The sequence below is a fragment of the Parasteatoda tepidariorum genome, chromosome 1, assembly GCF_982258835.1.
Source record: "Parasteatoda tepidariorum strain Cologne lab strain chromosome 1, Ptep-v5.0, whole genome shotgun sequence".
Classification (NCBI taxonomy): domain Eukaryota; kingdom Metazoa; phylum Arthropoda; class Arachnida; order Araneae; family Theridiidae; genus Parasteatoda; species Parasteatoda tepidariorum.
This window is the reverse complement of record NC_141755.1, coordinates 17703730-17729067: the sequence shown is the minus strand read 5'-3', so window position 1 is coordinate 17729067 and position 25338 is coordinate 17703730. Positions and strand designations below refer to the sequence as shown.

At 28.2% G+C, this 25338-nt stretch overlaps 1 protein-coding gene across 6 annotated transcripts in view; it reads right to left on the bottom strand.

The window, feature by feature from the left end:
* The window catches only part of LOC107450383 (long-chain-fatty-acid--CoA ligase 1), a 67873-nt gene extending 43518 nt beyond the window's left edge, over window positions 1-24355 (bottom strand). The window contains exon 1 of one of the 6 annotated variants that reach the window (XM_071180151.2): window positions 24278-24355. The gene's annotated coding sequence lies outside the window, so the exon portion shown is untranslated. Of the gene's footprint in view, window positions 1-790; window positions 1070-2447; window positions 2541-15244; window positions 15478-24277 lie in introns of those variants that run through there. The other 5 variants (XM_071180148.2, XM_071180152.2, XM_043040029.3 and 2 more) reach the window with 5 other exon arrangements.
* Between the last annotated feature and the right edge of the window lie 983 nt (window positions 24356-25338).

The following is a 25338-nucleotide window of genomic DNA, read 5'->3' as shown; positions in this document are numbered from 1 at the left end:
ATCAACAATGCAGTGCAAAGTTAAAACAATAGGTGCTCTAAGTAATAAATGTGCAATGTAGAGCACAATTTTTATGACTCTACTAAATTTAAAAAAATAAGCACTAGTTATATTGTTACTAACTCCAAAAATCTTGACAAAAAATTAACTACACAAACTTTGCAAATGCATTATACACATTATATGTGACATCAAGTATGAGTAGTATACCCACCCAATCAAAGTAGCTAAAATTTGCCATTAAAAATTACTTTAATAATATTCTAAGATATCTTAATAACAGTATAAAAATAACTTAGACCATATCTTACAGTTAAAATTAAGCAATTCTATGTTCTTTAGCAATACCAATTGTTCTGACATTGGAAGTGAAGTTATTATTATACATACTTCTATAAATTTACTAATTTCTCATTAAATTATTCAGCTTATTCCACATAAAAGAGTTTTATGCCCTGTGATTTTCATGTCAAATTTTTTTAGTGAACATATTTTTATTCAAACTTTATTATGAGAAGTTTATGATGTAAATAAATTGTAATAAATACAGATTATAAGCACAACAACAAGGATAACTGAAGAAAAACGATAAAACTAAGCACTTGTTTAATGAAACTAAACAGTTATTGTTAGCAATGTTAAAAATAAAAAGTTAGAGGAAGGCATTTAAATGGAATTTAGATAAGCCGGTGGGTGTAAGATTACTCTTTATAGCGTGTAAATAATCAAATTAAGAACCATGTACCAATACGTGAATTATACTTGCCAAGTGTTTACTACTTGAACTTACCAGAAATGTGTTAACAAAGGTATATCTAATGTAATGTACACAAACTTCAGTGATCGGAAGACACTGAAAATACTTGAAATGACACCTAGTAATCAAAGAGTTTACGTTTTGCGTTGGATTAGTCAACACCGTAGATTTGTAAAATTACACTATTTCGATAAGACGCACCTTTCTTTAGGACATTGGTTGGAAAGCAAGACACCTATAAATTAAACCAATCAAACTGCGTCACGAAAATTCCAAAGCCCAACCAGAATCTGTTATTCATCGTATGATCCTGACGTTGAAGTAAAATGCTATTGCCATTTTATCAAAATAAAATATCAAATAGTAAGGTTTTTGTAGATAATCGCCCACGTAGATGAAAGAGCTAATTTTTCTTTTAAGAGTGTTAATTTTACGATGATTTTATCTTTATTTAATTTAAAATTAAAAGCAGGTTGGCTGCATTCCTTAATAATGTTCGTAGGTTTAGTGAAAGAAATAAAACACTATCAACGGTCAACATTAATGAATGGAGATCAGCCCATCGTAACAAGTAACAAATTATACTGGGGAAAAAATGAAAAATTATATCAAACTGAGAAAATTTATATTTCATGTGCAAAAATAAACCAAAACATTCAAGAATGAGATAAAGGAATGGCTGGTTTTAGTGACTCATTAGCCGATTGGTCCGGAGTAATTTTGTTCTTTAACGTTTGAGTATTTATTTGAGTGTAATTTATAAACAAAAAATTGTTTTTGAAGTGGGGAAAAAGAATTGGAATGTGATATTATTTCGGTACTATAGGAAGTTTGGATGACATTCAAAATATTCAGCGTTTGCTTATTACTACATTTGATAGATGGCGCTGCAAAACAAACGTGGGATTTTTAAAAATCCCGGCAAATTCTTATCTGTTACATCTTTTTATTTTATGCATATAATATGTGTATGCAATATCCGCAAATAACTGTTATAGATAATTAAAATTTAAAAAATAGATTAATGATATATTCTTCTGAATATAGTTTGAAAAATGTCATCTCTTTTCTCACTACGAAAAGATTTCTCTCTTTCGCCTTGAAAAAAAAGTGTTAAAAATTTTTTTTCAGTTAAAAAATTGGAATTTGTCTCAAATTCTTTTGTTTTGGTTGTTGTTTTTTTAAATAAATTTTTTAAAAGGTTTTTAATAATTTTTTTTTATTTAAAAACGATTGGAAAATAATTTAATAAAAAAAGTAAAAAGAAAGCAAAACGATCTTTTTTGGAAACTATTTAAATATTTCTTTCAAATAGTGATTTTCAGCATAAAATTTAATTAGATAAACATGGTATCAAAATTTCTCGAGATCACTGCATGCAATCAAGAATCAATTGTTTTCAAAAAGCTTTAATAATAAGAAGAATTAATCAAGAATATAATCTTCGTCGTTATGTTCAATTTTGATAGCTAAAGCAATCTTCCATATTAAAATTCTTTTGACGTTATTTCGAAATACATTTTATATAGAAGAATAAATTACATCAAAAGTAATACTATTTTTAAAAATATTTACTGTTTTTAGCAAGATTATATTATTTTTATTTGAGTATATGTTATAAAATACTTTCACATCGAAAAACGAATATCTTTTTTTCAAAAGTAACAGTAAAGAGAAATAACATTTTTACCTCTAGCTCCATTTCGCGTGGGTATGTTTAACTTCTTTTCTTCATGTCCATTCTTTTATTTTATTTGAAAACTGCGGAAGTGATAAATTTGCAATTAAGCAAACTCAAGGTAATATTTATTTTCTTTTTTTAGAAAGATAACGTAGGTAATGAAATAATTGATTTTTGATTGTTATTTCTTAAGATACATACATTTTAACTTTGCTTTGACGCAAATGATTTCCTTACATTACTATTTTTTCTTAAGTAGTAATTGAAAACAAATCGACTCTAACCTAATATTAGATATTTATCCTCATAAATACATTAGCTTACTTCAATAAAAATTCTTACGATTAGAAAATTTTATTATTTTTCCTTTATTATTTATTTTTTTACGAGTCAAGTATTTTTATTTTAATTAGTTCTTTAGTTTCAGCTATGGTATGTTATATCACCTTTTCTTTTTCTTATCTATTTTTCTTATTATTTTTTATTTGTTTATTATGACTAAGTATACCCTAAAATGAGACTTATGTTAAGACTCGCTGATCTAAGACTTCCTAGAGACTTATATTTAAAATACATTAGTAATACATATGATCTTATATTTTTAAATTTATTCTCAAACTTAGTAAAGCAAACATATTATGAATGACTTATAGTTCATAATTTATTTCTTATAAATCATTTCTTATAATTTATTTCTTATAAATCATTTACAGTTAGTTGGGACATGCTGAATTTAGACATGTTTAAAATTTATTTATATAATGTACTAAGATAAAGCAAACAGTAAAAAAAGAAGAAGAAAAAATGAAAAATACCTGTGAAAAAATGAAAATATGGTGTTTTTTAATCAATGCACTTAATATTTTTAGAATTTCTTGAAATGGTAAATCAATACTTAGTGAGAAAACAGAAATTTTTGTAATTGAAATCTGTTGGAAGATTGTCTAAAACATCATGATAAAAGTGGGATTAATTAATAAACAGTTGAATTCAAATATTACATAAGGAAGTGATTTGCTTATTTTTGCTGACAAAGGGGAAGGGGAGTATGAGTAATGATGTAAGGCATTAAAAACCCCTTGTTTTCAACTTTCTCTTTAAACCAAGAAATCAGGTTTGAATCCCAACGGTGGCTGGTTGGTATAAATTCTGCTACCGGGTCGAATCCACAACAGTGTTAACGTAAAATATCCTCAGTGGTGGACGGATCTTGGGTTAGAATACCCTTGCCGTCAGGCTAACCATAGGTGCAATTATGAAATATCATGGTTTTTCTGTCCATCTAACGCAAATGTGGGTTAGTTCCATTTAAAAAACGTCAAAATGAAGGCTAGTTTTCTCAAATGCTCGATCCAAACGTTCCCTTGTTTTCAAAATTACAAGGCTACGGAGTTGAACATTAATTGACATAAACTCCTGAATTGAGAACTCCTGAACACCGGCCATAAAATAAAATGAAATTTTCTTTAAAAGCAAAATAAGAAATGCAAAAAAAAAAAAAAAATACGGAAAATTTAAAATTTGGAATAAAGATCAAATTTAGGGAAAGAAAAAATTATAAAAAAACTTCTTTTAAACAGTTTTGAGCATGAAAAAAAAAAAAAAAACAGAAGATTGCTAAAGAATATTTTGCTCAAAATTTTATAAAATGATTTGAAATGCAATTTTTTTTTCATACGAAGCTGCCTTTCTTATTTGAATTTAATCCTAAAATCAGATTTCTATAGAAAAGTCAAAGTTAAAGAAAAAAACCAGGAGGAGTTTGCGATTTTTATTACTTTTGCGGACAAGGAATGTGAGAAAATATGTTAACGTAATATTTAAACAGCCCCTAAAATAACCCAAGCCACTTTTTCTTTGCTAAATGAAATCGAATTGAGAATCTAACTTTCTTTTTTAAAGATTAAGTGTTCTTTGGATTATAATAAGAACTAAATTTAAATTAAAAGTTATTAGTAGGTTTAAGTTTAACGATTTGTAGTTATGGGTTAGGTCAGGTGATGGATGATTTGTAGTTTCTCTAAAACTCTGAATTTTATAATTAAATGTTCTTTTTTAGAGTCACTAAATATTTCTCTATGTCATGAACACCCCTGTTTAAGAAATATAAAACAAAAGAAAATTTTTAATAGAATTAAATGAGTCTTGCAACACTGCGATAGATAAAAGAGATTTTATAGAATGCACCGTGCAATGGAAAGAAAACGAAGCTCCTGAATAACTTTTACGCTAATGATTTGATTCTAATATACGAACAGGAAATCTTAATTGTGCTAAAACTGTAGAGCTGATGATATTTGAATTTTCACAATCAGACTCAAAAATCTATTATCAGATATTTAACCCCCGGTTTCAGATTTTTGATCCACAAAATATGGCAGTCGCTCAAACTGCTTAATAAATCACAATTTATGTAAGACAAAAAATAATAATTTACCATTGCTGCAACTAGGCATATGGATAAAAATATGAAACATTCTCCCACGTTGTTTCAAAGCTGTTCTCATTTGAGAAATTCAAAAAATAATTTACTTAAAAGATGTTTTTATTATCGATATTTTTCAATTTATTATTATTTTACGAAATTCCTCGAATAATCTGATTAATATTTTAATTGAACACCAGAAAGACTCAAAAATATTTAAATTTAACGTAAATTGTCTGTATGTAATCAAGGAAAAATAGAATTACGAAAAAATAAGTTTCCTTTTTCTGCGTGTAAACTGAAACTACATGGAATCCATAAAATACGATAAAAATACAAAGATAACAAGAAAAAAAATTATATTTTGAAAAAGAAGAAAAAAATACTAATAAAAATAATTTTTTAAAAAATATTAAAAAATTAAAATCTATAAAAAGTATCTAGATTTTAAATTTTTTTTAAAAATGTCTTACTATATTTAAAAAAAAATTATTGAAATTAGTTTCAATGCCATAAAACGAAAAAAAATTCAGACTTTTAAACTTTTTTTAATTTTTCAATATTTTTTTTAAAAAAAATATGGAGAAAATTATTTAATTAACTATTTTAAAAAAAAATATAGAGAAAAGATAGAAAAAAATATAATAAAGATTAATGAGAGAAAAAAGAAGAAAAATTATTAAAATAAAATATTTTAAAAAAATATTATTAAAAAAAATTTTAAAAAAACGAAAAATAAAACAATGAAAAGATATAATCTCGTCATCAGCTCGCACGATTATATCCGCAAAAAAAGAGTGCTATAATAAAACTGATTATTATTATTTCTCTTAATTTTTTAAATTATTCTCTATTCTTTTTAACCTTTTTGCCTTTATTGGGTTGTATGTATATACAGGAAAATCAGATGCAAATGAAGCAAACAAAATTGTCTATAAGGAAGTTAATTGACTGATAGATCTAAAGATAAAAATGATCGAATTTGTCAATGTCCTTCATTGAAATGAAAGTGAAATGTTGAAAAAGATGCACTTCGAAATGCTCTCGGAATTGCGTCCTATTCTGTGAAGCTGAGTAAATATTTGCTAAAGTAACGGAAAGAAGAAGGAAAAATAAAATTAAAATAAAAAAAAAGATAAAGGGAAGTTCTAGTGATGACATTTCAGAGAATTTCAGATTGGGGAAAAACGCTTCGAAAGTAATTCTGTCATAACAATAAATTTATTCATTCAATTTAATTTTTTTTTTTTTAAAAAAACTAATGTTATTTAAAGGGTACTAAAAATTTCTATTTTTAAAAATTTTATTGAAACAAAATTCTGTATTTGTTTACGTTTATCCAGATTTGCATTTCCATTCAATTTAAAGATCACTGTATGAAAACAAATTAATTTATTCAACTCTCACTTCTAAATCAAGGCCATAGCTTTATTATAATTAATAAAGTTTCATTATAAAAAATTTTGCTTTAATCTTTTATAATTACTACTGTTCTTATCAATAGAATCTGTATTGGCTTGTTGCTAACTTCTTCAACTAAATTTTGAGCTACATAAATTCAAACTATTCTATAATGGTGGAACATTACATATCGTATAATACAATTGGGTACTCGCAACTCGAGAAAAACTGAAGTGATTATGCCTAACCATGGGATTTAAATCAGATTTATTTGGATACCTGTACATGACGTCACGAACCTGAATGGCTTCTGAATCGACAAATGACACGATTTACCTACTATGACGTCACTTGCAAGTATCAAATTCTTTAAGTTTAGGCTTCTCGCGAGTATAGAAAGACAGCTCCAATATTATTTATAATAATAATAAATAAATAAATAAGAACTACTTCAAATTATTATGAATAATATGTAACAGTGATTCTAAAAAAACATATTTAGTATATTATAAATTATTTAACAGTTATTCTGAATACTAAATAGTCTATAAACGTGGAACTTCTTCAATATCTTATTGAATGTATCGTTTTGCTTTTGTTTACGTTTAATAAGATCTCTCAAGCGTTTTATTATCGTCTAACCATTATGTTTAGAAACTTAATCAATAAGAGTCTGTAAGTTTTTCTTTCTTTTTATTTCAGACAAAATAAGTTCCAATGTTCGAAAGAATTCAACGTTTCATCAGACATCATGATGTTAGAGATGAAAATCCAGATATTAAGAAGTCGAAAGATTGAAACAAATACTTTACATTAAGTGGCAATCGCGAGATATTCATACGATTTTTTTATCGACTGCTCAATATAGGTATTTTAAAAACAAGTTCTCTTTTAGCTGAAAAGTTCATGGGTTTTGAACGATAAGGACATGATGATATTCAAATTTTGTCGAAAACATTTTGTGATCTTGAATTGGATAATGTTTTGTAATAAAACTAAAAGACGGCTTCTCTTAGAAATATATTTACTTCAAAAAAATAAGATACAACTATATGGAAAACTACATTCGCCACATAAAAATTTGAAAAATATAGCTTAAAAAGAAAATGTACACAGATTCTTTACTTTCGTTTTGACAGATTATAGGGAGCTTCGTACAGTACGTTTTAACATAATGACCCTATCTTTCCACACAGTTTAAAAAAAGTCCCATTTAAGTTTCAGGTACGTTTTTAAACCGCCCAAATTGAACATTAGTAGTCGTGAACCCAAAAATTGGGTCAGCTGTTCAACGTTCAACGACGGTTATAATATATATATATATATATATATATATATATATATATATATATATATATATATATATATATATATATATATATATATATATATATATATATATATATATATATATATATATATATATATATAATAAAAACTGTCTATCTTTTTAACAAAACTTGTAAAAGTACAGAGCATAAATAAATAAATGGACCACTCAGAATAACTTTTGTTCTAATCATCGGATCTGTGTGTTCTAGAACTAAATATGAATGGCTCAAGAGAGTGATCTCAACTATGCTAATTTATTAACGCAAAAGACATTTTGAGTTACGAAATCAGACAAAAAAACGCTCTTTCTCTGAATAAACATACCTTATTTTCGACTGATTCGGACTTCTGACTCCCAAAATATAAGGGATAATCCCAATCTGGGAAATATGGCACCCATAGTTTGGCCATAGGAGAGCGATCCAGAGTTTGGAATCCTTGATGTTAATTTTACTTTTTGCGTACTTAGTCATACCTCGAGAACTTTTTAAGCGAGTTGGGAAATTTTTTGCACACAATTATAAAGTTCGTTTATCCAAAGATAATTCCATGCAAAATAAAAAAAATTATTTAACGTTTATTATTTTTTATTATTGTATTTAATAATAGTAAAAAAAAGTTAGAATTCTAAGAAATGCAATTTTTAACATCATTTTAAAGCATGTAATTTTACATGGTAAAATATGAAATTGTTTGACTTCCTGAGTAATCGAATTTTAAAAATTCGATTTCTCAGGTACTATTGGACGGATTGTTTCCAAATTTCATATTTTGACGTGGAAAATTACAATCTTTAAAACTGTGTAAAAAATTGTTTACCTAAACTTATTTCGACTGTTATTTTAATAAGAAATCATAAAATTTTACTAAATCTTATTATTATTATTATTATTTTTTGATGGATCTATCTTTGAATAAATGAGTTTTTTTATTGTGTGAGAATATTTTTTATCTCGCTTAAAAAGTTCTCTAGATATGGTGAAATATGCAAGAAATAAAATTAACATTAAGAGGTCCAATTTCCAGTTGGAATGATGCTCTTGTTGTCATCACAATTCCTTGAATTTCAGTTTGGCGCATTACAAACTTCTGATTGTGTACGGAATTCAATTCGGTAGATGAATTCTCTATTCTGTAGTGGAATAGCAAAAGGTCTTTTTATCATTATTGTTTTTGTTTTTTTTTAATATTTTAGTTTTAGTTTTTTTATTATTAAAAGCGTAAAAAAATAAAATGCTTCCTGGATTTTTTATAAATTTTCACTTAATTGCTGGTAAAGAAATAGGAGAATTTATTATAACAGACATAAGAAATACTATTAATTTTAAAGAATACATTTTTAAAATTTTAAAAAATTCGAGTTTATTTACTGTTCATTTATTTTAATAATTCATTTTGCTTCGATATAATACAATCATTATTTAAATTACCAAGTACCATCAATAATTTTTTTAAATTTTAATATTAATCTAACTTCATTTAGTTTTGTTTTCAGTTTTATATTTTTCTAAAATAAAATCAACAATAAAACTAACTATTGAATCTAGAATTAAATGACCTAAGATAAAATAAATATTTTTCATTGAATTTGATGACTCTTTCTGTCAATAGTGTTCAATCAATAGTGTCCTAGTGTAATAAAGTTTGTGTAATAAAACTTTAGTTAGTGTTATAAAACTTTCTTTTGCTGGTTTAGAAAGGTATGGAATACATATTGGCAATTTTCCTTTTTCTTTAAAAAAAGAATGTCAATATAGGAAATACCAACTGCGCAAATGGCATTTACACTTAAAAAACATCAGGGAGTGGAATACGAGCCAAATAACATATGAACTGGACAATAACACTTAACTTTAACAAAACATCAATGATGGGAGTACGATGCATTTTCCAACTTTCCAAACATGTAAAAAAATGTAATGATCCTCTTTCCATAGACAGGAATCTTGGAATTAAATGACTAGTGCTGCACGTTAATGGTTTCCTATCGTGCAATTTTTACTTTATTTCATAACTAGAGTTGACCAGCAGATCCAATTCTGAGTTTGCAACTATTTAATTCCGTGGTTTGATAACTTTAAAACCAACCCCGAAAACAAAGGAACTTCTGAATGAAGCATTGGGACAAACTAGCCTTCGTAGAGGACTTTTTGTTGGGATTAACCAGCATTTGCGTTACATGGAGAGAAAACCTCTTGCGGTTAGTCCCAGGGCAAGAAATTCTAACCCATGATCCGTCTGCCACTGAAGATAATCAAAAGTATAATGCATCAACAAGTTAAACAATCAAATTCGTATTACTTACGTAGTCTTTGAAGCATAGAAAGTTTTATGTATTTAAAGGTAAGACAAGTTTCTTCAGCACAGAATTAAATTGATAATTATTTTTTTTAAACTTTCTATAGCATTTACCTATACTTCTAACCAAACTGTATTTATTGTACTCTTGTAGTATTTAATTTTTTCTCTTTTTTGAAAGAAGGCCGATGAGATTTTTGAGGATGAGCTATTTGGTATCTGTAAATTTCTGATGAAACTGGCTTATTTGTATAGGGAAATATGAGCTCCATATCGAGTTATTCACAAATGACCTTTTCAATGGCAAGGAGAGATTTAGACATGTTGAAAAAGATACATATAAATATGAAGATACGGATTCATAAAATTATACTAGTGCAATCTTTTTTTTTTTTCATAAAAAAGATCAAATAAAGCTGTAATACTTAACAATTTTATTTGTGTTTTCTAAATAAAGTGAGAGAAAATGAACTATCATAAATATGGAGAATGGCTCAAATAGTGAATATGTTTGGGAGGTCACAGCGATCCGACTTCTAGGTCTAGAAACAGAATGAAATTGTTTCTGCTATGTGTTTTATATGTTTAAAGTTTCTTTAAGCCTGCTGTTGCTGAATACTGGCCAGTTTCATATTAAATTTTAGTTTTAATTGCTGGTTTGCTTGATTTCTTATTATACATGTGGAGGAAGAGTCATTGACCACGAGATTTTTATCCTTGAAGACAACCACAACTTCTTCATTAGACAACACCAGCTAGTCGGGAAGGGAAAATTCCCGCAATCTCTTTCTTTCATTAACTCTTCACAGCTAAAAAAACTATCCATTATTTCGTATTCTTTGTCCTGCAATGCTGGGAGTCAACAGCCGTCAGCTATCGATGCTTAATAATTGCTATATTTCTTTAATTAAATTGTTAATGTAATACTTACTATTGTCTTTTTTCCTGTGTCCCACATAATATTATACAGGGAGTCCCAGGATTACTGGGACAAACTCTAGAGGAGGTACAAGACATCGTAAGGATTCAGAATTGCATAGCAACCCATGGCCGAAATCGGCATGGGAGAGTAGTAACAGGTACAAGAAACAAAGCGATGCAAAACTGATATCATCTTAAATATTTATTGGTCAAAGATGAGCTGTGGTAGATGATTTGTAAAAATATAGCAAAAGCTGCTCAAAGTTTCCACCATTGCTTGCTATGCATGCGTTACAAAGTCGGTCAATGGATTGAAGGACTCGTTCAAATGCACCTGGATTTTGTTGGATATCAACAGCAAGTCCGATGATTCTTGCAACCAAATCCATTTCGGAATCCATAGGTGCCGTGAACACAGCACCTTTCAGTGCACCCCAAGGAAAGATATCCTATCTGCTTTTAACATGGTTTTTTTAAAGCTTTGTCGCCAAGGAAAATTTTAAAAAAAAACGCAGTTTAAGTGCCTGACACTTGAAGCAAAAGAGATGGTTTTAAACTAAATATATCATCTTTCCGTAATGAATTATCTGGGCTTTATACCGGACAAATAACTTTAATATTTTAAAAGTTATTAAACTTTTTTTTTAAAAAAAATCGCCAATTTGGGGCATTTTTTCACATAGATGAAAATTTTCAAAATCACTGCCCTATTCTCAGTTTTTGCTCATTTCAATGTGTCCAGATAAGACAGCACTGAAGTAAGTTTTTTAAATTATTTAAGAACTAGACCACTAACGCTTTCCATTTTTCAAAAACTGTGGCTTTTCTTCATTGCGCCATTTTCAAAATAAGCATAAACAGCGCTGGCTTTATATAGGCTAAACTTGATCTAGCAGTCATGAGTAACTGTAGCAAACCAACACCTCCTAGAAGTATGAAGGCCTCAGCACGGATCAATTTAGTAGTCCGATGTGACGAAGTTAACTGCGCAGTTGATGAAAAATAAGAAAGATGTCATTACGTTCGGGGTACTAAGCTGCACAGTGGTTGAAAATACGACATATGTCATTACGTTTGGACTACTAAAGGATATTTATGGTAACCCGTGCAGAGGCCTACTCTTTTCTAGGAGGTGTTGAGCAAACTCACAGCACTAAATAAAAATAGCATATTATTCATAAAAAAGCTTTGTTTTATATGACAACGGACCCTTCGAAAAACAGCTTTAGGAAGCCATTGGTTGCTATGCAAACCTGAATCTTTCTGTTGTCCCTTACCTCCCTATAAAGTTGTTCCAATTATTCTAGGATACGCTGTATATATCTAAATTTACGTCCATCAAAAACAATAATAAATAAAAATAAAAAGGAAAAAAAATACATTACTAAATGAAAATAAATAAATAAAAAGATAATTTAAGAAATTCTGTATAGTTTAGTACTACTATCGCAATACCCATTGTTGGATTTGGCTTAATGTAATGTTAATTGTGCTGACTTGATTTTTATGTTTGATATTTTTTGTTCGCGCTGTTTATTTCAACGTTCCTTTTTTTTTTTTTTTTGTTCCTCTAGTCTGTGTTCAATATAAATTTTATCCAAATTGTTCCATGTGTTCTAAGTAAGTGTTCAATTTTCAAAAAAGGAGCTATTATGAATAACTCTTGATCCTAATGATCGAATTTTTACGTACTAGGACTCAATTTTAACTGCTCGAAGTGATGACTTCGAACATACAAACTAGTTACTGTAGATGATATTTTATCAGACACAAAAACGCACTTTCCCTGAGTAAACATCCCTTTACTTCGACGGATTTTTTACTCCCAAACTATAGGAGGTAGCCGAAATCTGGGAAATATGGTCCTAATAGGAGAGGTCAGGAGAGCGGTCCAAAGTTTGGACTCCTTAATGTAGTTTTACTTTTTGCGTATTTCATCATTTCGCCAAAAGTTTTTGAGTTATTTGAAAAACTTTTGCACACAATTATAAAACTCGTTTATTCAAAGATATCCCTCCAATAAATAACTTTTAGCAAATTTTTATTATTTTATTTAATAATAGTCGTAAAATTGTTGAATTTTAAAGTTTTCAAATTTTTACAGAATGTTATTTTATATACCAAATTACAAAAATTTGAATAAAATCGGTCGAATAGTTCCTGAGAAAATTAATTTGAAACATACTACTTCTTTTAAATTCGATTTCTCAGAAACTTTGAACCAATTAAAAAGCTGACCAATTTTTGATTACCTAATGCTTTTAAATTTATACTTGAACTTTCTGATAGATAATAATGCAATTTCCAATCGTTTCCTAGTATTTACAAATCGAATTTATCTCCTATCCAAATGTTGACCATTATTCGACTAGCTTAGAGCTAAACTTTCAGCTGGATAATTATGTAATACCAATACAGGTGGCAATTTTTTCCTAAATGTTGCGAGTAATATTTGTTGCTATTTTATCCCTATTCAAGATTTCGACCACTTTCTCACATAAAAAATTAACCTAAACGAAACTATAGGAAAGAAAAGAATAAAATAAGGATAAGTAAATAAATTACGGTACTTTAAATAGATTAAAGAAAGATAAAATAAATTTATTTTTGTCAGATACGAAATAAAAAAATATCTATCGTATCGCTTTCGTAATAAACTTCCATCATCACTGAAAACTCCCTCCAAGTCTTACGAAAGTGATGAGCCCTGCGCTTTTTGTTTAGACTTGACAAAAACTTGTTTAGTCTTTTTGTTTCATTTATTTATTTATGACGAGAGGCTTCACAAAATAAAAATATTTCCATTTTTTAATCTATTTTAAAATGTTAGTTTAATCAGAAAATTTTAAGATCTAACTGTTTCTAGAGAACACTGTTTTTTTTTTTTTTTTTTTTTTTTTTTGAAATTTATTCCAAAATTATAACACTTTTTTTTTGTTTTTTAGCAGCAATAACTTTTCAAAATATTTTTAGAAAGTAAAGTTTGTATATTGTTCAATTGTTTTGATAATTTTTCTTTAACAAAGAAAAGAAATTCATTTTATTTTACACAATTCTAGATTGAACAATCATATGCTTTAAAAATAACAGAAATCTGATTATACTGAAACAGTAATAATTAACGAAACAAAACTTATGATCCCACTTGTGAACTTATTTACACTAATAAATGAACAAATTGATTTAGTTATATGTGTTATATTTAATATAACACACACAAAAAAATTCTTATAACATAACAGAAAATACAATTTCTCTTCAGTCCATCAAAGCAATACTAACTTCTTTTTTGTAGGCATCATTTTCCACTCCATTTTTTTACAGGGAAAAATTTTGTAAAACAACCCATCTTCTTACAATAAAAAAATTTAAGCCTTTTTCTTTCTTTTTTTTTTTTTAAATTAAGCAAATTATTTCCTATAAACTGCCTGAATTTCTTTCTTCCCAGCCTTATTCTCCCGATCAGACATATTCTACAACTTGTTTTTTTTTTTTTTATTTATATATTTATTTATTTTTAATTTTCAGACATATGTTGGATATATCTTGATTTCAATGATCAAGATTTGAAAAAACAGTCTATGCAATTATACACCTTAAAGTAAGATAATCAGGAATATTAAAACACACTTTTGTAGATTTATTTTAATATTTTCTAGTTTATCTAATTTAGAGTCCACGTAACAGGGAACTGTTTGCTCAGCTACAATTATCGAGCATATTCAATAATAGGTGCTTGAATGTCAAGGTAAACCACTTCTCCTTTTTGTTGATAGATATACTTGAAACACAAACGTAAAAAAGATAAAGAATTTCTATAAATAGGAAAATATTTACTCATTGAACTACGATTTATTTATAGATATTTTATATTGACACGGATGCTAAAATTATAAACAACTCGAAAGATAAGTTTTTATTTACTTCTTATCGCAGTCTCCAGTCGCGGATTTAGGTCTTCAATTCACTAATCAACTGGACATTGTACTAGTTTTTCTAATTGTTAATCACATAAACTTTGGTCAAGAAATGTTCAAAATCACGTTATCAATTTGATTTATTAGATATAATGGATTCTAATAATTCTAGAAAAATCAAACAATTTTGTAATTTTTTTTAAAAAAAAAAAGAACACAATATAGAAATACTGGATATACTACGACATTTTTAGATTTTAACAATAAACAGATATTAAAAAAATATTTAAAAAAAGATAAATTAACAAGGAAGCCTCAAATCGTTTTATTCAATTTACACAGAGATTCAACTGGTTTATCTTCCAGTTCTACTGGGATGAAATTAAACTTAATCTTTTTGTTCGATTAATATAGCACCTTCCTCCACAAAATCGTTTCTTTAAGTTCATGTTTAATTTTTGGTTACAATAAAAGATCATTTAACTATCTTAAATATAATTAAAAGTACTCACTTGTCTCTATTTATTTTAATTATGAAGTCGGGGCTCCACTGAAAGGAGATTGATTGATTATTTTGGGTTCCACGGCCGAAAAAAATTGGGAACCACTGACTTAAGCGACCACTTTACTCGACATCTTGAATCTTTCGCTAATTTTTTTAATTTTGTTTTTCTTTTTTTATTAAATTTGAGTAATAGATTGTTATTGAAATGTACTATACCCTTCAAGAAAGGCGGAAAAAGGCGTTGTTTTTTTAGATTGAGAGAAATAGCTCTTTTAGAACTTCTATGGATTTTTCCTCAAACACGTACAACAATAAAACACGTGTTATCACTTTAAACATGTAATTTAAAATTGTGCTTTATTCTGTTTTTAGATTTTTTTTAAAATTAACTTTTATTATTGTTTCAACTTATAAAAATCTATTTGAACGATGGTGAAAAATTTATTTAACGTATATCACACAAAAATAATATTCTTCAAAACTCCAAAACCTGTTAAATGTATAAACTATACCAATTTATCTTTCAAGAAATGTTGATTACGTAATTGTATTATTAAAATAAATTTTTCAGAAAAAAGTCAACAAAAAATATTAAATACCGTGCAATTATGAATTTTTCAAATTTTACTTTCCATTCGAATCTGGTCTTTGTACTTGATACCAATGTAAGTTACCATTGTTTCCCAAATGCTATTTTATCACCGATCAAAATTTCAACCACTTTCTATCATAAACAAACTATAAATTGCAAGACCAAAAGAGAAAAAAAAACAAAATAAAAACAAAATTTATAAACTGCGTTTTTCAAGTAGACGTGAAATGTCAAACATTAGTCACGTTACGTTCGTTAATAACTTCTTTCACACCCAAAACTCCCCCTCACTTTAGGATTTATTTTTAATAATTTATTTTTAATTTTATTACTAGGTACTGGTTTAGAGCCGCGGTGGCTAAGGGGATGAAACATTCGTCTCCCAATTACGTGATCCAGATTCGAATCCCAACTGTGGCTGGTTGATACGAATTTTGCTCCCGGCTTGCATCGACCACAGTGCTGACGTAAAATATCGTCAGTGGTAGACGGATCATGGGTTGAAATTCCTTGCCGTTGGACTAACCGCCGGATATCTTCGTGGTTTTCTTCATCGTATAACGCAAATGAGTGTTAGTTGCATCAAAAAGCTCTCCAAGAATGCTATAGTTCATCTTAATGCTTCATCAAGTAGTTCCCTTGTCTCCTGGGTTGAGTTCAAAATTACAAAGCAACTAAGTTGAGTGAATATTGATAGTCGTAAACTCAAAATTGAGTCTACTGTTCAATGCCGGTTATAAAATATAAAATAAAAATAAGTACTGGTTTAAAATTCGTGACATTTTAAGAATCTGTAAACACGTACTACTACTTACAGCCTGAATTTTATTAACGAGAAAAACTTTTGAGCAAGCTTGTATGAATCCAACTCTTGATTTGGAGTTTAAAATACAAGACATTTAATATTATCTTGAATATTAATAATTAGATCATTTGACAGCTTTACAGTGATAGCTCAAAAGTCTTAAATTTATAACTGTGTTTTTAACTTAGTTGTGAATCTTCAATAGCAATTGCTTTTTAAAAACATAAATATTGTTTTGTTTCTGCAAGTTTTTCTATTGCATGTCATTTATTCCAATTTTTTTTTAATTCAATAACTAATTATTGAATAAAAATTTTAATCTTTTAAAGAGGAATTAGTTTTAAAGATTCTTATAATTGATTTAAATTCTTAAGATTTTACTCTAGAATGATACTAAGTATGAATACTAAAATTTTACTTTTAAATGGAAATGAGAATAAATTTTAAATGGATATTTAAATGTGCTGGAAATTTTAAATGGAGCACATTTTAAATGGTTTAACTTAATAGCGAACAAAACAAGCACGGTTTCCAAAACAAACCATACAAGATTGCAGAGCAATTTTCGAGGTTGGGGAGAGTAAGCGAACAGGGGGTGGAGCCCACCAATAATTCTAGAAGCTCAAATATGTATTTTTTTTTACGGTCTATAAGGAAAGATATCGATGAATAAACATTGCTTGTTTTAAAAATATCTCCATTAAAAATAAATCTGTTATGTTCCAAAAAAAGCTTTGATATTGCTATATTTTTATTGAATAATTTTTATTCAACAATTTCGCTTCCTGATTGCTTCACTCATATACTCCTACGACTTTTTCGCAATAGTTTTTACTTCTTGGCGATTAACAAAATCTTACATCAAAAGTAATTACTTTTAAATCAAAAAGTTCCAGAAAATTTTTATTGTTTAAACATATGTTGCATAACCTAATAATTCGCTTAAATTAAATCTAACTATTTTGCTTGGTCAGCATTGCATATTCATTCACTAACTTGTGTTTAAATTTTTTTTTTAATTTTTCTTCTTCATTACAATAAGAACTGGTTAAATATTGTTTGCACACAGATTATTTAGCGATAGTGGGAAAATTAAATTTTTAATAACGCTATGTAAAATTTCAAAAGCAATTTCGATTTCATTATTTTGTCTTAGTACATTAGGTTCAGAGAAGAAAAAAAATTTTAAAAAAATAAAAGAAAAGCATTATTAGTTTTAAGCTCTTTATTTTAATAATGATCGAATTCAAAACGTAATAACAACAGATGCTAATAATTGGGAAGGATAAATGTAAACCAGCAAAAACCGTTTAAAATAGGATAAATAAATAATTTACGTGTCAGTATCGTTATAACTTTTATTAGTTTTACTAGTGGGCTGCGCCCCCTGCTCGCTAACGCTCGCCAACCCCCGAAAATTGCTACGCAATCTTATATGGTTTGCTTCGCGTACCAAGATCGCTTCGCTCGCTACTAACTTAGGTACATTGCAAATGCACAAAATTCTAAGAATTCAAAACAATCATTCAAATCCATGTAAAAAAATTACATCTTTTTAGTAAATACTAAGTCATTAAAATAAATTTGAATTCAAATAAATGACATGTAATTCGTTAAACCTATTAGAAATGTGCTATAGTATAATTCGTGATATAAATCAAAATTCGTCATATATAAATTCGCGAAAAAAAGCGCTTTCGACAAAATACTAAAATAGAGATCTATCGACAAAGACTACTCACTTTTGCCTAGCTTAATAGTATGAGATTGCCGCAGCTGATGCTCTCTGGTTATTTCAGTTTCCGTTTTTAAAAGCGCTATATGTTGAGTCACCTCAGATAGATTTGGCAAGTGACATTTTTAGCAGCAATCATGGGTCGATTCGCCGTGTAACAGAAATAGTAACGTAAACAAAACAAAGCAAACGTTGCCACCGGCGGAAAAGAAATACAGCCAAAATTTGGGAGCCACGTAAGAGAATTATATATATTAGATATTTAGATCTATTGGTAAAAAGAAGTGATTTTTCTAAGTAATCATTTTTTTAAAATAACATTTATATTGTTATAACGTTATAACGTTGAAACAAATTTGATGAGTTCACATACTTAATTTAATATTTTCGCTTACCAAACGGAAGGATAGATTAACAACTTTTTTGTTGTTGCCTGCATCTCATTGTGCATGTAGCTGATCGTTAAGTTCTAAATCATTTAACAGATCTCTTTAACTGTAATTTATAACAGTATATTAATGTTATTTGCTCAAAAATAATAATTGTTAGACCACCTTTCTAAATAACTTTATCTTAAAATGTAAGGCAGATTTACATTATAATACTAATAAGAAAGCAGCAATTCTCTTAGTTTTAAACTCTTGAATTAAAAGCGTAATAATAGCAGTACAGGAAAATAACTTTAAGTTAGGGATTCAAAAATATTTAAAGAAAAGCATGACTTTTATTAATTTTATGCTGACTACAACCAAAACAATAAGGAGACGAATGAGGAAAAACTGGATCACACCACGTGATTTTCTGGCCAATAAAAATGCACTGACAACAATGGAAAACTGCGACACCATCATTAGAATTTTATATATAGTAAGATATTAACGACAATCAAAGATTTCCAGAGCTTCCTAGCTAATTAAGAAACCATATCATGTGATTTTCCTTGCCAATAAGGATGTGTAGACATGCGATGCGAAACTGTTTTAGACAATTATGTTTTTATGATACATAGAGAAGTAATTAAATTGAATGTAATGTAATTGGATATTAACGAATATGAGTATCATCTATTATAAACAATTCTATTGTGATTGAAGTGTACTAATTTCAATAGTTAATTTCATTATATAAATAAATGAAAGATACTCGATACTCTATCCATATATCAAACCCATAATGGACCATCCCGCTATCTTTTTGTATATGAAAAACTGTTAAGTTTTTCTGGATTCTCAGGTTTTTCGCTTCCTAAACCATCTACAGCCTCGATTTTATTGCCAAAAAATGTCACTAAATTCGCCTAACAATTGCCAAGTTGGCGATGACTCCGTTAGAAAGAGCACCTACCCTTTGCCTGTAAGTTGGTACTTTGTGCTGTTAAAATACGTGAAGTCGTCAAGCTAGAATGTGGATTTTAGGGGAAAAAAACTCGTGCTAAAAAAAAAATTAGAGATTCGTTATTTTTAGCTAAAAGTATCTAAGAAACACATATTTTAATAGAAAATAGGCATTTTTTACGTTGTGCATTGTAATCTAATCACAGGATTTTTAAACTTTAGTACTTGGTTATTAAAGTGGTGTGTGCATAAACCTGCGCAGGTTCCAAAAGCATAATTAGCAAAATATGCGCACAAAAAACACATTTAAATGCCCGGAATTTTTTTTTTTTTTGATAAAAATTCATTACCTATCTTAAAAACAATAAATTATGTTGCTTTTATGCCTTTTTCAGAATAATTGGGATTAAATACGTAAAAAAACAAATTTTCTTTTAATACAAACTTTTTAATTTAGAATATATTTAGATTACACTCAATTAAATCGTAATATTTATTCTTTTAAAGTTTAAAATATGCTTGAATAAAGAATGTCGGCAGAACTATCTCAAGAGTGGGGAGGGGGTTCGCACCCCTCCCTGCTATATATATATATATATATATATATATATATATATATATATATATATATATATATATATATATATATAAAATCAATAAATAAATACAAGAAAACAGGAAGAAAGTTAAGAAAAACAATAAGTTTCATTTCTTGCGCATAAGCTGCAGGTAAACAGAACTCATTAGATAAGTTCAAAATAAAGATAAAACAAAAAAAAAATTATAGACGTAACAAAGGGGAAATATCTTGTTTGCGGATATAGTCGTGTGGGCTGATGAAAAGATTATATCTTTTTTTTTTTCAGTTTTTTTAAATAAAATTTCATATTTTTTCTTCTTCTTTTTAAAAACTGTTGTTTGTTATTTTTTTAGTTATTATTATTCCCCCCCCCCTTTTTTTTCATATGTCTATAATTTTTCTTTGTTTTATCTTCATTTTGAACTTATATATATATTTATAACCTGGCGTTTTGTTGTCTTTACAATATGGCGCCATTTGTGTAAAACAGTAAATATTTAAAGTCAAGACGTCAATATTGATACATTTTACAGCTCGTGTGACTGTCAAAACTAACATTATGAGAAAGATAAGAAATCATACGATATTTTAAACAGGAAAAACAAAACTATTTTTATCGATTTTGTGATAAAGTCATTTTTAATGTGAGATGGACACGTTATCAGTAGATAAATTATTAAAGAGAGGGTTAGCCTTAAAAATACTCGCAATATCTCTGAATCACAAAGGTAAAAGATAATTTCAGGCACTTTACGACTAAAATAAATACAAATTAAGCCATAACCCAATTTCGTTATATGAAAGGGGATTATGGTTTAATTTGTATTTATTTTAGTCGTAGGGTGAAATTTCGTTGTAACATAAAACTGAAATTGTATGGCTCAAATGTTAATAAACTCTATTTATTTTACAATGTGTATTAAGTCGCTGTCCTATTTGTAAGGGTGGAATCTTGCTTTCAAAATTTAGAGTACTTTTAGACAAGATGGAGCTTTTAAATATGCAATGAAGCTCCATGGACAATGGCAATGCATGATTTAAGCGTTTTCTGACTACTGCAAGCGAATTTATTGCCATATTATAGCTAAAGCAACGGAACGTCAATCAAATTTCTGATCCATTGACATCTTTCTGACTAACTAGAGAACTCAAATCTCATACGGATCTCTGTGCCTGATGAAAACACCCATTTTAACCATTTCTTGACAGCTACAAGCAGAGTTTATCTCAATATCATGGCAAAAAGAATTTATCGAGGATCAAAATTTTGACGATTTATCGACGCTGAAATTTTAACTGAAGCTTTACTGTGTTGGTCGAAAAAACTAAATGTAATTTTACAGAGGCAAAGAAATGTAGCGTCAATAAAAGTTTTAACAAGTGTTCGACTGGCTAGGCTTGAATTTTATCAAGAGCTTTATGTCAAAGACAATACAAGTTATAATTCATTTCCAAATGGGGCAAGCTAACTTTTTCTCCGTGCGAAATTTTTGCTTTTTTCTTATGTAAACAAACAGGTACAAAACTAAAAGGAAGAAAAAATAGTAATATAAAATATAATTTTAAATAATACGTTTCCATGTTAACTGAAAAGGAAAAAAAATAAATAAATTTTTGTTAGACTTAAAAGAAAAATGCAGTTTGTATCATTTACAAAATAAACTTTTATCACCACCAAAAATCCCCAGCCACGCCATGAGCTCTGAATTTTTATTTTTAGTCTAATTGCAATAAAATTATTCTCTCCTTTTTATTAATTTCAGATAAGCAGATTTTAAAATTGTATAACTTCATTATTTTATTTATCTTTGGTTTTATTATTAGGTATATGTCTACACTGTAAAAAATTTTCGGGCATCTTAACACCAAAAATGGTGTCAATTACTTAACACGTAAGTGGTGCTCCACCAAGTGTTCCATGACACGAAGAATGTTCTTCTTTTGTACTACTTCATGTAAAGTAGCAGCCAACATTTTTTTTTCATTTATAAATTAAGAAATTCATTTTATGAAACGTAAGATATTTACAGTAAAATTCAGATGATTTTGACTGACAATGTCCGAAAAAAATTAAAGAACTTCAAAAAGAAGTTTCAATGCAACTCAAACTTTATTTGAGTAGTTTTTAAAATCGATAAACTTTTCTGATTTTTAATGATGGGCGTTGCATTGATCCAATTTTTGAAGGGAACGAAATTAAGTTACATAGTCACAAAAGTTCTCTAACTTTAAGGTATAAGAAAGAAAAATTTAAGATGTGCAAAATGATAAGTCTTTTTTTTTTTTTTTTTTGTCCTTCTCTTGATTTTTATTTGAGGAATTTAAATCGATGATGCTCATGAAAGTTTTCTTTACTTGTCTAAAATATTGAGGGGAACTTTCAGAAATTTTTAATTATTGAGAGTTACATATAGCCAGCGTTCCCCCGCTAACAACGCTCATGATTTAAATGAACTTGAAATTTACATTACACTTAAACTTTTGCTGTTATTAAGTTTTCTCCTCAAAAAAATGAAAAGCAAAGAAGTCACTGTATCTTGTGATCAATTGAAGTAGATAAATATTTGTGGCATTCTTTTTTTCAATTTCATCTTTTAGTTTTAAAGTAATAAGATACTATTTTACAAATATTTCCTAAAGATCATTCCTGATGCTATTTCTGGATAACATTGTGCTTTAAATATTTTTCCTCTCTAAACGTTTTCTTTTCCACTTCAACGTTTCTAGTTCTACATTACATAATTTAACATTTTATGATACATCGATTCGTAAAAGACTAAATACGGATAATTGCTTTAAATTTGGATTATAGTTTGAATAACTCGGTTCAAACAAATTAAAAAATCATCTTCTGAATGAAATATTTGCTAGTGACCTAGTGTGGGTATCTTGATACTGTTTGGCTGTTGAAACGTAGCATTTGTTTACGTTAGAAACTGTTGTTTTCATTCTATTTCGAATAAGCCAAGCCCGTCAAGTATCAATTCTCTTAAGTGACACATTCTATATTCATTCAAAGAAGACTCTTTCACAAAGATTTTAATTCTTTCGCTATATATTTTCTTAACACAAAGATAGGCACGAAGTCATGTAGAACATAAAAAAGCTAATTAAATTTCGAAGTTGAAAGGTACTCAAAGCAAAAATATATCATGGTTACGATAAAACACATAAACTAATGATATATAACGTTAAGTAAATGACGTAGGCAAAAGAGAATTGTATTTTAACTAATTCGATGTTCGATACTTCACAGTATTCAATCAACTACGCGTTAATTAACATTCTAACTTTTGTGGAGAAATTTAGTTCAACTTTAGCATGCCATTTTGCTAATAAACGAGCAGCTGGCACTGACGTCATAGGTCACATGTGTGGGTATCTGTAATCTTCTTCTTTTCGGAGTGCAAGAACCCAATTATTTCGTTTTAAATTCAGTAAAATATTTTTAAAAAATTCTTTTAGAACTAATGTATTTCATATGTATTTTAAGTTTCCTGATTTACAACCACCATTTAAATTAACTGTATCATCAAAAATTTTAGCACCAATTTTAAATTTTTTTTTCTATAACTTTTTACCTTTTTTCTACGAGATTCGTAAACTATTTATGACTCACTCTGCTTATAAAACCAGTCATTCCTTACCAAGTTCCATAAGTACATAGAAAGTTCGTGAATGCATGGCATTGCCAGTTGAGAAAAACTGTAAAAAATTACTTTTACAATTAACTAAAATTTGCTACATCAACGTGGCACATTGTGAAGATAAAATTAGCTGCCCTCCAGTGCAGCCTGACAAGCTCTCATTAAGTTCATTAACTACTTTTATTCTGCGGGACATGTAAAAAATTATTCACAAATTCGCTGCCCAAAGTCTGACAAAAATATAAAAATAAAGCTAAAACTAAAAGACGCATTTTTTATTGATTGATCTAATAATTAGTCATTATATGTTTAATTAATCTGAAAATATTAAACTAATGGAAACTTACCATTTTGGAAACAATATTTAGCTTTCGCATCAATCAGGTATTTTTATCAGGTGTTTTCTTATGAGGAGACAATTTTATTTGACGGCACCTTATATCCTGATTGTCGTATGTGCTGCTCTACAAAAATATTTTAATGAGAACAGTGATGTATGCAACTCATGCTGACTTAAAAAAATTCCTAGTTGCGTGAATCTACAGAAAACCTGCACTTTCATGCCGCATAATAAACAACAATTATGCTTTTTCCCGTCTATCCAACAGTTTTTTAAATTAATTCGTTCTAAATTAATAATTTTTCAACTGAAAAAAATTTCCTGTTTATTACTTTTCTTTTAAAATTATCAAACAAGTTATAATATCTACTCACTCACAAAAAATCTTTCGACATGACGATACAAATTTTAAATATTCGCCTTTAATATTTCATAACAATGGAATTTCCAACTTACATGAGGCTGGCGGTTGCAATTAAAAACACCAAATGGCGGGCCGCAAGTTTTATCAAAATTTTATATAGGACTCTTTTTGTGTTTGAAGGAACATTAAATATTACTGTCAGACTTTTATCAAGTTGTACAAAGCAAAAGTATTGAATTACAAATTAAAATAAGAAGTAGATTTTTACCTGAGAAATAAATTTTTTTACACTGTTGGTATGTTAAATTTCACAGAAACGAACACATTTGTTTGTTTGTTTTTAACGAAAGAAAAGTATTTTAAACCCATATAGATTTTTTACGAAAATTGTCCGCAAAAAATGACAACTAATATATTTTAGTTCCCGGGCCACAAAAAAAGGCTTCGCGGGCCGGATGTGGCCCGCGGGCAGCCAGTTGGTAACCACTGGTACAAAACGGAAATTAGGACAAAGTGTACAATGCAGACTATGCTTCTCACCTTGAAATCCTGTTATTCCAATAGCTAACTTCGATATGTTAGCAATAAAAAGATGAACAAGATTTTCCATTTTGTGATTTAGTTAATCTCATAGTTAACTTCGATATGTTAATAGTAGAAAAAAAGGACAATGCTTCCAGCCTTGAGATCCAGTTACTCTTATA